At 41.6% G+C, this 14,399-nt stretch overlaps 1 long non-coding RNA gene across 1 annotated transcript in view; it reads left to right on the plus strand.

Annotated features, from left to right (window-relative positions):
- The first annotated feature begins 765 nt into the window (after positions 1 to 765).
- Positions 766 to 14,399, plus strand: part of LOC113437430 (uncharacterized) — a 46,959-nt gene continuing 33,325 nt past the window's right edge. Inside the window, exons 1-2 of the long non-coding RNA XR_015743789.1 lie at positions 766 to 973; positions 1,670 to 1,730. This is a non-coding gene — a long non-coding RNA (uncharacterized LOC113437430). The remainder of the gene's footprint in view (positions 974 to 1,669; positions 1,731 to 14,399) is intronic.

Raw genomic sequence — 14,399 nt, forward strand, 5'->3', positions numbered from 1 at the left:
CCCTCACTACCTCGAGTTGTTCGCAATGCAAGTGACGCAAACCTTGTGTTCCCATGGGCCATGTGTCGGCACAGCCTTGTGTTCCCACGCAGCCTGGATTAATTGCTTTGGGGGGAATGCTTTGGGGGTGACATTTCTCTGCGGACGGCCAAAATTTTCTCACGGACCACCAGTGGTCCCCGGCCCACTGGTTGGCAACCACTGTTCTAAGTTGCTTCTCTCCTTGATTGGTTTCCACCCATAGCTTCTTGTCCTAACCTCAGGTGCTTTGGAGAATAGCTGGACTCCCTTTTCTTTGTGTATCTAATCCCTTAGATATTGAAACACTGCTATCATGTCACCTCTAGTCTTTCTTTTCATTATACTCATTTAGAATAAACATATTTTTCCAGTTACACAGCCATGGACCCTCTTCAACTTTTATTTCATTCCTCCTGCCTCAGGAAACTTCTCTCGATGACATGCCCAATGCAACTTCGCCTTTCGCCTCCTGGCTTCCAACCCCTGGCAAGTTTCAGCTGGAAATCGAGGCAGCGAAAGGCAAGGCACAAACACTGGTGGTGGTGTTTTTTTTTTTTGTTTAATATTATTATTATTATTATTTTGCCCAGAGCAGCTGCTGAAGCGAAGCGAAGGGAAGTCAAATGTCAGCCTCTGTGTCCCTTCTGCTGTATTTCGAAATGTATGACTTGAATCTGTAATTGTGTCTGATTGGCTGGCCACGAAAACAAATGCCAGCAAGGCGGGGAAGTGGGGAGGGTGCATGACCCACATTTGTTTCCTACTGTACGCTGGTTGTGTAATTCAAATTTATCTCCTGTAAAAAAAAATAAAAATAAAAAAGCCCCGTGGAAGGCCTCACTTCCCAGCAGATGGCAGCAAAATAGAGAAAAAGTGGGTGTAAAGAGGCAGCCGCCACCAGATTTGAGGTCTCTAACAGCCTTAGTTTCACTTGTCTGCTTTTGAATCCAAGGTAAGTTAAGGCAGGCAAAGAGGTTTGGATCTGGGTCGCTTTTAGGCCTGACTTTCGTCTGTCTGAGACAGCTGCAAATCCCACAATGGGATGCTGGGGATCAACATTTAAATTATCTGGTGGCGGTTGATTTGTTTTTTTTCTTCCCTGCACCGTTGGGTTTTCTTGACAACTTTTAATGTTTTGAGAGGGTTATGTAATTTGCAGATCCTTTCCCTATACCTATACCTTCCCCCTTTGAAGATTGGCATCCAAAGCTAAGCAATCCTCAAGTTTGTTAAACGTGAGGTTATTATAAAGTAGGACTTATCTTGTTTGTAATCAGCATCTGGGTTCAGGCTGCAAAATTAGGAGCAGAGATCGGTGCAAAACTGCAAATCAGGCCAGTGGGCTTCCCTGCGCCCCCCTGCAGCTGGTGAAGGAGTGGAAATATAGTAAAATCTGAGGCAGAATTCTCAATGCATATTTTGTAGGATTTTATATTTCTTCACAGACAAGTCAAGATAGGGACATTTCAGGAAGGTTCATTACCCTTTATTTTTAATCTTAAAACTTTGCTCTCTCTTTGTGCCTTTAGAGGGAAAAAAAACTAGGCTTGTGAATCTGTAATTTGAACTGTCATCCATTTAGAGTATGCCTATGATTGATTGATAGGGTGGAAAATTCCATGAAACTGACATTTATTTTCTTTTCCAGTAGACTGACATTACTACGGTGTTCATAATGTGTAATTTCCTGTCCAGCAATCTCACAGAAGGTAAGAAACACATTTCATAATCTTATTTTAATTTCTTCCCATGTTTTACTTTTTTAAAAAACCAAGGGTATTCTTTTAAATCTGAAGTTCCGAAATTGGATTTTGAAACAGATTCTGTTATCCGGATTTTCATTGCTTGTATCTCATTTCTTCTTCTTCTTTTAATTAGAAAGCAGGTGATTTTATTTTGAGGTGTTACTGGCAACATAAACCTTGTTTGAGTTCAAGTTTATGTGTTAAAGTTTGTTTTCTACTTGACTGTGTTTTACGGGGAATTTGGTATGGTTGATATTCAGAAAATAGAGAAGGATCAATATCCGTGTAGAGGAGCAGTTATGAGGAAAAATTTCCTGAATCTAGCCAGGAGAGCTTTTGTATAGCTTAATATAATGACTTCAAATACATAAACCATCTTATTAATTTTGCTCCTTTGTTTCTCCGTGTTCTTCGCCTGGCAAATATTTTGACAATTGTAATGATAAACTTCCATTTTTCCCCAATTCCACCCAGTTTTAATGATGGGATCCAGAGAGCTTTGATTGCAATTGACCTTGAGGTTAGTGTAAGCCTCTCACAATTCAGCACAAGCTGTCGACAAGAATTAGCAAAGGCAAATCTTCTCACACTCACCAGAAAAAGACATATTTTGGGATAGTATTTGAGTGAAGCCATTAGGAGGAGAAACCATCGGATAATAGTGAAAAGTTAACATTCATTCTGCTGATGATGCACCTTTTTTAAAAAAAAAAACTTCTTGCAAGAAAATATTTTTAAATCCTTGCAAAAGAACAATGTTCAGCTCCCTGAAATTATGAGATTTCCAATGGCTGAATTTCCAGAAAGTCATCTTATATTAGTTAAATGTAATTATGGGATCAGCACAGGTTGCATTATTTAGAGTTCCTGTTGTGAATGGCATTGCCTCATCCAGAATTTGTTCAGGACCGAAGTGGTTATTCTCAGAATAAATACTTAATACTTAAAATATTTTCTTGCAAGAAGTTTTTTTTTAAGGTGCATTTTATCCTATTTTCACTCAGCTGCTATAATCTTTTGTTATGGGGGATTGGGGTAGGAGAAGAAAAGAGGAGTAAGCCTACTTTAAAAAAAAAAAAGGTTGCATATTTTTCATGCAAATAATAAATGACCAGAGCCCCTAAACTGAGCTGAGTCTGTTTTCCTCCAGGATGATATATTATTTCCGGGGGCCACTGGATTTTTTTTTTTTTAAGGGAATAACAAAATATAAATGCATCAATATAGTTGATAGGCCAGATTCAAATAAAGCAACAATCTTACAGGTAGTGTAAGATGGGGAGGCAATTTAAAAACATCAAAATGGAAGCTACCATGAAATTGAAGTTGATCTGCTTTTAAGGGGAGGAGCTTCAAACTCGGCGGTAGTGCCATCTTGACTTTTAAAGCCTCTCCCCTACAGATACCACTGCTTATTGGTAAATAAATCGAGTTGAAATTGGAAAGGATAATTTCTAAGAAATTGTAGTTAAATGGGTCTCAATGGCAGGGGGAAAAAAATGAATGTTCTTAAGTATTTTGTTAAAATAATACCTTAATGAAATTAAGTATATGTCCTTCCTCTAAGATTTTTTTTGCTGAGTATTTGGTTGAATCCATTTTTTTTCTTTTGTGGCCTTCCCTTCTAATAGACATTTATATTACAGCAGCAATTAATAATTTAGATTGCATTTAGGTTAATGGAATTTTATTACTTAGAAGATCGCCTTTTATAGTCAGGTTACATTCAATAAACTTGACTTTTGTTTCATACCTGCAACTGGAAAAGTATGCCAAAAAGAGAGCAGATGAGCTATTAAAGTAATTTCCAATGCCGAGCTGGTCTAGTCTCAAGTTAAATATTTTTATATCCCGTGGACTGGATTAGCAGAATGCAAGATTTGCTGAAGCAATCATATTTTGGACTTTTGTAAAAGGAAAAAAAAACACCAACCCCTGCTTCTAATCTATTCAGTATCCTCTCTTTATTATTATGATTTGGAAGTTAGAAATATAAAGGAAGAAAAACTCTGTAGTTTTATATGCATGTATGTTTGTAGTTTTGAAAATTAGAGCAAGCTCAAAGTGCTTCAATGCTAAATGAATGTACAACTCAGATTTAATTTTTCAATGTGAATAAGTAGAGACATTTTATTATTTGAATTTTTTCCTTTCTCTAAGCAAGAAAAAGGGAATATAGAAAAATATTTTGATATGTTAAAAATTTATCTAAAGGACTTAATTTATAATATAAATTGTATAACACAATAGATAATTGATTTTTATCTTCCATAATTGTGCCTTATGTTTTTGGGACACATGCACCTTGCATCTCAAAACTAATTAGTTTAGGCATTAAAACAAATTAGTTGGGCATTTCTTTGAGCAAGGGAGCAGGATTGTACAGTTGTTGAAAATGTGCCTCCTTTTCTTTGTATAAAATAGCATTAATCGGATAGCAAATTTTACAACGTTTAAGGAAATTTCAGTTAGTTAATCCAAGTGAGTTGCTTTCATCCGCCTTTACTTCTCTGTGTTAAATTCTATATTTTAAACAGGGCCTTGCAATCTGACGGCCAGCATATCTTATCCGATAAAGTCTATTTGTTAAGATTTAACCAATTAATACTACAGTTTTGAATAAAGTTACACAGAAGTATGTAATTATTTTCATTGTTGAACAACAGTGTAATTATTGTAATTTACAAACTTGGAACAGAAATTATACTGAATTATGAAACTTGACATAGAATTTATATCAGAGGAAGGGTTTTTTTTAAGTCTGTGAGGCCTGATATTATTAAATTTTGGGTCGTTGAGTTGCAAGTTGTGTATTGTCAGGAATATAAACCTTCTTTTTTAATGATATGACAGAGAAATTAAAAAAAAAAGGTTTCTGGCAATCGTGTATGTGAGTGAAGCTGTATGTATGTGAGTGGCACAAGTGCATCCACCAGGGATACAGGGTGGGAAGTGATGTCATGTCCCTCATGACATCATTTGACAAATTACATAAATGATGTAATTTATATCCTTCCTGCCTAATGATGTCATGCCTTTTATGATGTCATAAGATACTTGCTCTGGGTATTTGGACATTGATTTAAATACACAAAAATCAAAAAGATCTATTTTTTTTATACTTTCACCCAAAGTTGATTGATTATGTGCCATCAATCTAGTTTGAACTCTTTTAATGACCATAAAGATAGACTTTCTCCATGAACCATCCCAAAAAGAGTAATCTTTATTGAGACATCTGCTTTTCATATAAGATCTGTTCATATTAAAGTGTTACACAGAGGTGGGCTGCACATACTGTAACAACCGGTTTGCCAAAAATGTGAGTGCATACCCCCTTTGTTTAAAAATTATTATAAAATTATTTTAATTTTTGCCATTCATATTTCATTTCATCCTTTCTTTCTATTGCATTATTTCTTTGATATTAGTGTAATTCTTCTCCCATGGTGGGTTGTCCTGTGGCAAGTTGGCCATAGAAAATTGTCCCGTGGCAAGTTGGCTACAACAAATTGGCTGTGGTGAGTTGGCTGTGGCAAGTTGTCATAGACCCAATGAGTGGTGGGTTTCTTGTTAATAGCGGCATACTTATACTTTTGAAACCACAATGATTGAAATCTACGTCAGAGTTTAAGACTTCAATATTTCTCCCTTTTTTATTTTTTCCAAGGTACCAGAAAGTAATATGTATTGTAAAGTTAATGTTGTTGAGACGTTTGTGACATCTTTCTTTCTATGTAACGAAGTTTTACAAATCAGTGTGACTGGGCCTTGATGCTACCATGATGTGTAATGTTGAGTCCTTTGAGGTAGCGCAGATCAGGAAATCAAAGTTATGAATGCTAATGCTACTTTTATTATAAGATTGTATCATGCCCCCATCGAAGTCTGAATCTGTGGGGAAAGATGAGCTGGAACAAAAGGTGACAGAGATTGAGAGGGTGTCTCCGTTGGCCTTGGAGGAAACTGGGGAAGGGCAGAGTCCGTCCAGGTAAGGCCTTTCTGAGTTATTAAGGCCTGCAGACAGGGAGAACTCAGGAGAAGAACAAGGACTAACCCCTTCTGATCCGAGAGCAAGGAGGGAAGAGAGACGGCGAGATCAACGCAGATTGAGCTGGCTATGAGGGAGGAGGGTGCCCCACCCCCTTTCACAAGGCACACCTGGGGACTGAGATGTAAGGAGGTGCTGTTGGGAGGGGCATTTGTCGGGAACAAGTGATAACTCTGTGAAGCCTCGTGTGTACTTGCCAACGCCTGGAGATTGCTGTGTTCTGTCTTGTGGGGCTCGCCAGTTTGCCTTCTTGGCTGAACTTCTTGCTCTGGTTAGCTTGGCTAACCTGGTTTATTGGACTGCTGGCCCTGGTTGCTGTTTGGCTAACCTGGCTTACTGGATTACTCTCAGCCAGAGGCTTCTGAAGGTGCATGTGAGAACTTTGCTCCAGGATTTGTCGTGAATGTGGGCACAGTTGGAGCAATAAAGGGGAGTTAGACCTATTCTCTGGTTGTGTTGCTTTCGTGCCACGCCCCGGGTCATCACAGATACAGCACAGGCAGTCCTTGGTTTATGACTGGTTGCTTAGCGACAGTTTGAAGTTATGACAGACCTCCTGAGGGCACTTATGAACTTGGTTTTAAATTTCCGTCAGCTTCCTTTCCAACAGTCATATGACCAATGTTGGCAACTGATCCAAATTTACGTCCATTTGCAGCTCCCTACAGTCACATGACTGTGTTTTATAACCTTTTTTTTTTTTTTTTTGCTGAAAACTGGATTTTTGGCAAAACCAGCCCATAAAGAACCATTGGTTTGCTTAATCTCTGCTGCAAGAAAAAAAATATTCCCTCAATCAGATAAGCCTTGTGTGAAACCTGCTTTGCAACCATCATGACTTACAAATGTGATGGGCTGGCTCCATTACGGTTGTAAGTCAAGGATGACCTTCAACAGAACCTTGCAAGTCTGAATGCACTTTTCCCCATCCTTCCCTTGATCTTCTGGGAAGGGTCTTTTTCTCTTTCTCTTTCTGTCCGTTGGCTTGATTGCGATTCTTCCTCCCATTCCTTGAGGTGATTCCCACATCTCATTCCAAATGCAGAATGTGGATAACCCTCTTATACTAAAATCCACTAACCTTCTTGCACTAAAGAGAATCAAGGCGAGGCAAGGTTGAGTTTTTGTCCTCACCTCCTCCTCGCCATCCGGGCTAAGTTGGTGTTTCCATAGCAGTCTTTGAATTCCTTCTTTCAAAGCCAGCTGCGTGTTCCTCTACAGTAGGGGACGAGTGATGAACATGTGTTGCAATCTGTGATGGGATTCAAATTTTTTTACTACTGGTTCTGTGGGCGTGGCAGGGGAAGGTTACTACAAAATCCCCATTCCCACCCCACTAACCTACTTTCCAGCTCCGTTCTCCTGTGCAGGGCAACAAAAGAAGAACCAGCCAATCAGCTGGGACTCGGGAGGCAGAGAATAGATGGGGGCGGGGCCAGTCAGAGGTGGTATTTTTGGGTTCTCCGAAGTACTCAAACTTTCCGCTACCAGATCTCCAGAACTGGTCAGAACCTGCTGAATACAATCTTTGGTTGCATTGTTACAACCTAGGTATGAAAGAACCAATAATTGTTGGTGTTCTTGTGATTACACGTGAATGGCACTGATCCCACTTGGAAGGAGTTCAGATCTCTATCCAGGACAGGTAGTCACAATCATCTGGGCAAGATCATATTCCAACAATTCAACCTGCACTCCTAGCGGGCTAAAATTGTGCTGTTGCTCCACTATGGAAGTCTACATAATTTTACTGACATCTTGGATTCAGTTTAGTTGTGGATTTGTATAAGAAAAAAATGTTTCCTAGTGAGTTAGAGAGGATGCCAAACTGAATGACAGCCATATGCCACTTGCAACATTCCCTACTAAAAGCAAGGACCATATTAGTAAGGTCAGGCACATTTGCCACAACTTCAGCCATAGCCCCAAATATGCTAACACTATTCTGTATAAACTAAGATCTGATTATCAAGAATTATAAGGAGATAGATTTAAAATATGAGCAAGCAGCACTTAAAAACTATATATATAGAGAGAGTGCTCACTCTGAGAAGCACAGAGCCGAAGACACAAGCCTGAAGATGATGAATGAGACTTCATCGAAACGTTGCCTAGATACTCCCAATCTTACGCGGCAGAAAACCCGAATAACCAAAGATCCACATACAAATACCCGCGAGAACCTCAGAAAATATATATATGTATGTATGTATGTATGTATGTTTGTTTGTGTATATATATATATATATATATATATATATATATATATATATATATATATATATATATATATATATATATAATGCATGGTGTTCAGCTTTGTTCGGGTATTTTCCACGTCATTGTGGTTGTGCTTTTAAAGTTGTAGCACGTTTCAGCAGAACCTCATCTGCCATCATCAGGCTTCTGTATTGTGCCCTGATGATGGCAGATGAGATTCTGTTGAAACGTTGCTACAACTTTAAAAGCACAACTACAATGACGTGGGAAAATACCTGAACAAAGCTGAATACCATACATGTAAGTACCCGCGAAACTTAAGAACACACACATATATATGTTATGTCTCCTCTTGGAAATTCAAACTAACAAACATAAAGCAGCCGTTTCACAATCAAATCAAACTGAAGGAAATAACAAGATAACGACTGGCAGAAACTGTTAGGACTCCCCTTCGAAATTCAAACAAACAGAGAGCTCTTTGCTGTAACGTCCTCATTCAAAATAGTCATTTTGTTCCTGGCGAAATGCACCAGCTCAGCTGTGTCCTTTTATACCCATTAAGGCAACGTGCTAATTAACTGGCTTGCCCTTCAGATTAACGTTTCCTGGTTCTGACATCAATCCACGATCTAACAGTCATCAGAGTCAAAACTCCCAACAGGACCGATCCTTCCAATCACAACACTATCCCCCACCGCAGGGCCCTTCCCCTGAGTCTGATGATTAACTTGACGATGTTTCGTTGACAACCCCACTCTGTCTCCCACAGCCAATGGAGGCGTCGCTCGTTCCAATTGTCTCAGGTGGTCTACACATTGGAGACTTGGAAAAGAAATACCGTTCTGCGACCAAGCCACCAACGGATTGTGCAAACACAACCAGGACATTCCGAGCACCAAAGGGAGATGAAGGTTCGAGGTGATATAAAAACTTATCGCCTCCTCATGATCCCCAATGATCATACGCACTGGCTGGGTGGCGAAACGAATGGGCCCAGACTTGAGCTCACGCCCATCCACGGTTTCCACCTTAATGGGTGGATGTACAGCAACCAATGGGATCCCATAGTGTGTAGCAAAAGCTCGGTCCATAAAGCTGGTTGTAGCCCCTGAGTCCACCAACGCAACAGCGGGAATTCCCTCCTTCTGTGACTGTAGAAAAATTCAAGTGTCCAAAAATAAATGCCGAGGAGGGCCAGGATTTACTTCAGCAATTTGAGGTGGGGATGTGAAATGTGTCCGACCTAGGGTTTCCTTGAGGTCAGGTCTACCCTGTTTTCCTGACGAGCCAAGAGTGGTTTCAGGTACGGGTCTGCGGGTCCCTCTCCGTTTGCAGGAATTAACAAAATGTCCCAGACCCCCGCAATAAAGGCACAAGCCTTCCTGAAACCTTCTCGAACGTTCTCGCGCCGTTAAGCGAGGGCGAAGTGCTCCCAACTCCATCGGCTCCTCCGTCTTAACTGTAGCTTGTGAACGAAAAAGAGAAGGTGGTTCCACAACGGGCCGTCTGCTTCCGCGCTGTTGTAAACGAGCTTCAATTCGTAAGCACTGAACTATCAATGCATCCAAAGTTAAAGCCCTCTCTGCATGGACCAGCTCATCTTTGATGGCATCAGACAAGCCTTCCTGGAATGCAGCCATATGAGCCGGTTCGTTCCAGTTAGAGTCCATACACAGCAAACGAAATTCTGCAACGTATTCCTGCAGGGAACGTTTCCCCTGATTAATGTCCCGTAACCGTCTGTCCACAGTTTGTATCTTAATTGGGTTCTCAAACATCACTCTCATTTGTTGAAGAAAACCCTGAAAATTATTCAACAACGGGCTATCTTGAACTAACAAGGGAGTAGCCCAATTAGCAGCCTGCCCAGATAAAAGACTAAGAATAAATCCTGTCTTAGCCCGATCATTTGGAAAGTTTTCAGGCCTCAAGGACATAAATAATTGACACTGCCCCAGAAATGCCGGAAACATGTCCATTTGTCCTGAAAATTTCTCCGGCATGGATACTGGGCTTTTCCTCACAGGAGGGGCAGGGGGAACAGCAGCAGGGCTTGGTAAGCTGGAAACATAATTCAGCAATTGTGTTACCTGATTCTGAAGCGTCACATTGCTTTGCAGTAGCTGATTAATTTGTTGTTGTTGCTGCTCTACCAAACGCTGCAGTTGATTTGAATCCATCTTGCTTTAAAGATGGTTTGTTTGGGCCAGGAACAATAATGTTATGTCTCCTCTTGGAAATTCAAACGAACAAACATAAAGCAGCCGTTTCACAATCAAATCAAACTGAAGGAAATAACAAGATAACGACTGGCAGAAACTGTTAGGACTCCCCTTCGAAATTCAAACAAACAGAGAGCTCTTTGCTGTAATGTCCTCATTCAAAATAGTCATTTTGTTCCTGGCGAAATGCACCAGCTCAGCTGTGTCCTTTTATACCCATTAAGGCAACGTGCTAATTAACTGGCTTGCCCTTCAGATTAACGTTTCCTGGTTCTGACGTCAATCCACGATCTAACAGTCATCAGAGTCAAAAATCCCAACAGGACCGATCCTTCCAATCACAACATATATATATATATACATCTGCCAATCTAGAAATCCAGTTATTAGACTGATTAAATATTCCCAGCAAAGCTAAAACTATCCCTAAATAAAGGGTTGGAACTGGATGGCTTCAGTGGTAACAGCCCTCCCAAAGTGGAAATGGACCATGATGTGGTCAAAAAAGTCAAGATGACTTTCATGATGGTACTTCTTCCTTCAATCATACCCTCGTGGCTATCATCTTTTAACTATATCCTGTGTGGACAATTCTGGAGTAGATACCGAAAAAGACTTCTGTTGCTATGTGCATTCTGGCTTGACTTCATGAAGAGGAGAAACTTATCTTACAATCAAGATCAAGTGAGGTACTAATACCACTCTATAAAGCCTTAGTAAGACCACACCTAGAGTACTGAATCCAATTTTGGTCACCACACTATAAAAAACATGTTGAGACTCTAGAAAGAATGCAGAGAAAAGCAACCAAGATGATTAGGGGACTGGAAGCTAAAACATACGATGAATGGTTGCAGGAACTGGGCATGTCTAGCCCAGTGAAGAGAAGGACCATGATAGCAGTCTTCCAATATTTGAGGGGCTGCCACAGGGAGGAGGGGGTCAAGCTATTTTCTAAAGCCCCTGAAGGCCAGACAAGGAATAATGGATGGAAACTGAACAAGGAGAGAAATTTAACCGGGAAATAAGGAGAAACGTTCTGACAGTGAGAACAATCAACCAATGGAATAGCTTGACTTCAGAAGTTGTGGGAGCGCCATCACTTGAGACTTTCAAGAAGAGATTGGACTGCCCTTTGTCAGAAATGGGGTAGGGTTTCCCGCTTGGGTGGAGGGGTTGCACTACAAAGTCCCTTCCAACTCTGATTATCTGTTATCTGTAGCCAAGCAGGACTTCATGAGGGCCATATTTGGTTCTGAACTCCAAGGAGATTTCAACACAGGAAAAATAGAAAATACCCAAATGTAAATCAGTGGCCAAAGTAGCTGTAATGAGACTGGTGTTATAAAGCCAGTCAAAACCCGGTTTTCAACCAATGGTAGCAACTTATGGCCTCACGCAGGGAGAGTGACAGTGATTTAATTGAGAGGTGACAAAGGCATACTTGTTCTGGCAAGATCGGTATACTCCAGAAATTATCATAATTGGTTTACTGCTCAAAAGAAGCAGGAAAGGGTCTCATACCCCAGTAAATACCAATTATTAAATAAGAAGCTTGGATCAAGGAGAATCCCAAACTCTACCAACAAATAAACTAAGAAGACTGCAATCAGCCTATCCTCCCCACGAAAATGCTTCTGTCTAATTCATGCGTATTAAAATTCATCCCGATTTTCTGAGGTTCGAGCATGAAATTTTAGGGTTTCCAGGTGTTGTTTTTTTTTGGTCCCCCTCAATATGATTTTAGAGGGCGGGTTTTGTATTCAAGGAACTGTGTTATGTTTGAAGAGTGAGAGAACATCATTCTAATCCTGAAAATAAGGTCATCTGTCTCTTGGAACTGTGTGTTTGTGTGTGCGTGTTTGTGCATGTGTGTGTACACTTTCATCAAAGCTATTAAGAGGGAAGATTAGCAGCAGACCAGACCTCAGTATCACATGGTTCATCAGATGCCGGCAGCAGACAAAAAGCCTATTTATGTTATAAGAAAAGGGTTATGGAACAGAAAGGGGAGCAGTGATGCCTGGTGCCCAAATAAATCATCAGACCACTGAATAGATCAAGCGCCTTGCTCTTTCAGCAATTCCAAATCATTCACTCGACTGAGAGGGTTTCCAAGTCTACTTTTGAGAGTTTCCAAGTCTACAGAACTGCGTTCAGTTGTGGTTGCCACGATGTAAAAAAGACGTTGAGACTCTAGACAGAGGGCAGAGAAGAGCCACAAAGATGATTAGGGGACTGGAGGCTAAAACATATCAAGAACGGTTACAGCAGTGGTGGGATTCAAATTTTTTTACTACCTGTTCTGTGGGCGTGGCTTGGTGGGCGTGGTGTGGCTTGGTGGGCATGGCAGGGGAAGGATACTGTAAGATCTCCATTCCCTCCCCACCCCACTAACCTGCTTTCCAGCTCCGTTCTCCTGCGCAAGGCAACCAAAGAAGACTCAGCCGATCAGCTGGGACTCAGTGGGAGGCAGAGAAGAGATGGGGGCGGGGCCAGTCAGAGTCAGAGGTGGGATTTGCTGGTTCCCTGAACTACTCAAAATCTCCACTACCGGTTCTCCAGAACTGGTCACAACCTGCTGAATACCACTTCTGGGTTACAGGAACTGGGTATGTCTAGTCTGATGAAAAGACAAGGGAAGACATGATAGCAGTGTTCCAATATCTCAGGGGCTGCCCCAAAGAAGAGGGAGTCAAGCTATTCTCCAAAGCACCTGAAGGCAGGACAAGAAGCAATGGGTGGAAACTGATCAAGCAGAGAAGCAACCAAGAACTAAGGAGAAATTTCCTGACAGTTAGAACAATTAATCAGTGGAACAATTTGCCTCCAGAAGTTGTGGATGCTCCAACACCGGAGGTTGTTAAGAAGAGACTGGATAACCCTTTGTCTGAAGTGGTGTAGGGTTTCCTGCCTAGGCAGGGGGGTTGGACTAGAAGACCTCCAAGATCCCTTCCAACTCTGTTATTCTATTCTATTTGTGGGAGCTTGAAGACTAGAGAGGAGAAGCTGACATACAGTACTTGTCTAAGGAAGACAAGCAAAGGTGCCTCAGACTGTGGAAGTCTTCATCTAATCCTCTTCGTAGTTTAGGACGACGATGCCCTGTTCTGATAAATCCCTTGCTGAAACCGAAATACAAATAATGGTGAAATATGAGCTGGATTATCTAACTGAGCTTGGTTATCTAGGCAGTAAAGTTGTTGATGTGTTTGTGTGTCCATTTGTGCAGAAAAGACCTCACTTCCTTGGAATTGCCTCTCTGCCTCTTCTCTTAGGATTTTTCTCAATGAGAAAATATATATACAGGAATTGATAGCAATAGGAGTGCATGGCAAGTAGAGTGATGATTCAACTATCTCAAAGCACAGGCCAGAGATCTCCTGTAGCCCTATTTTAAGTTTGATATTTTGGCCATGCTAGCTTGGTCTTCCACCGTCCTGGAGGTGCGAGAAAGCCTCTGGAGTCTGGGGAGGGCAAAACGATGTCTTTTTGCCATGCTCACTCAGCAGCAAGGGTGGGCTGCTGGGGGTTTGCAAGGGGTTCACGAGAACACCTAGCTAAGCTTCTGTGCAGTTTGGAGAACTCCCAAATCCTACTCCTGGCTGGCCCCACCCACTCCTCCCCGCCCCTCCCAGGAGTCCCCCACACAGACTGTTTTGGAGCAGGTAAGTGCAGGGCGTCTGCGGAGGCTCGGGGAGGGTGAAAAATGGGCCTCCCGGAAGTTTGGGAAGGCCAGAAACAGGCCCATTTCCAGCTTCCAGAGAGCCTCCGGAGCCCGGGAGGCCGTTTTCACCGTCCTGGAGGTGCGAGAAAGCCTCTGGAGTCTGGGGAGGGCAAAATGATGTCTTTTTGCCACGCTCACTCAGCAACCAGGCGGAGAACCCTGCTAAAATTTTTGAATCCACCCCTGCCTATTAGCCAGCGTGGAGAGGGCTGATCCACAATGTGATCCAATGAATTGTGGAATGTTGAGAGTCCTGGGAAGCAGTTACGGATACGTTGACGGATTCTGACCAGGTTCAGCTAAACACAGGGGTAATTCTTCAGACCATCCCTGTCCATGTATAGCCAGGGTCAGGGATAGAATGGGGCAGTGTTTCTCAATCTTAGCAACTTTAAGAAGTGGGCACTTCA

Source organism: Pseudonaja textilis, chromosome 5 (assembly GCF_049901715.1).
Source record: "Pseudonaja textilis isolate UNSWEBS1 chromosome 5, rPseTex1.2, whole genome shotgun sequence".
Classification (NCBI taxonomy): domain Eukaryota; kingdom Metazoa; phylum Chordata; class Lepidosauria; order Squamata; family Elapidae; genus Pseudonaja; species Pseudonaja textilis.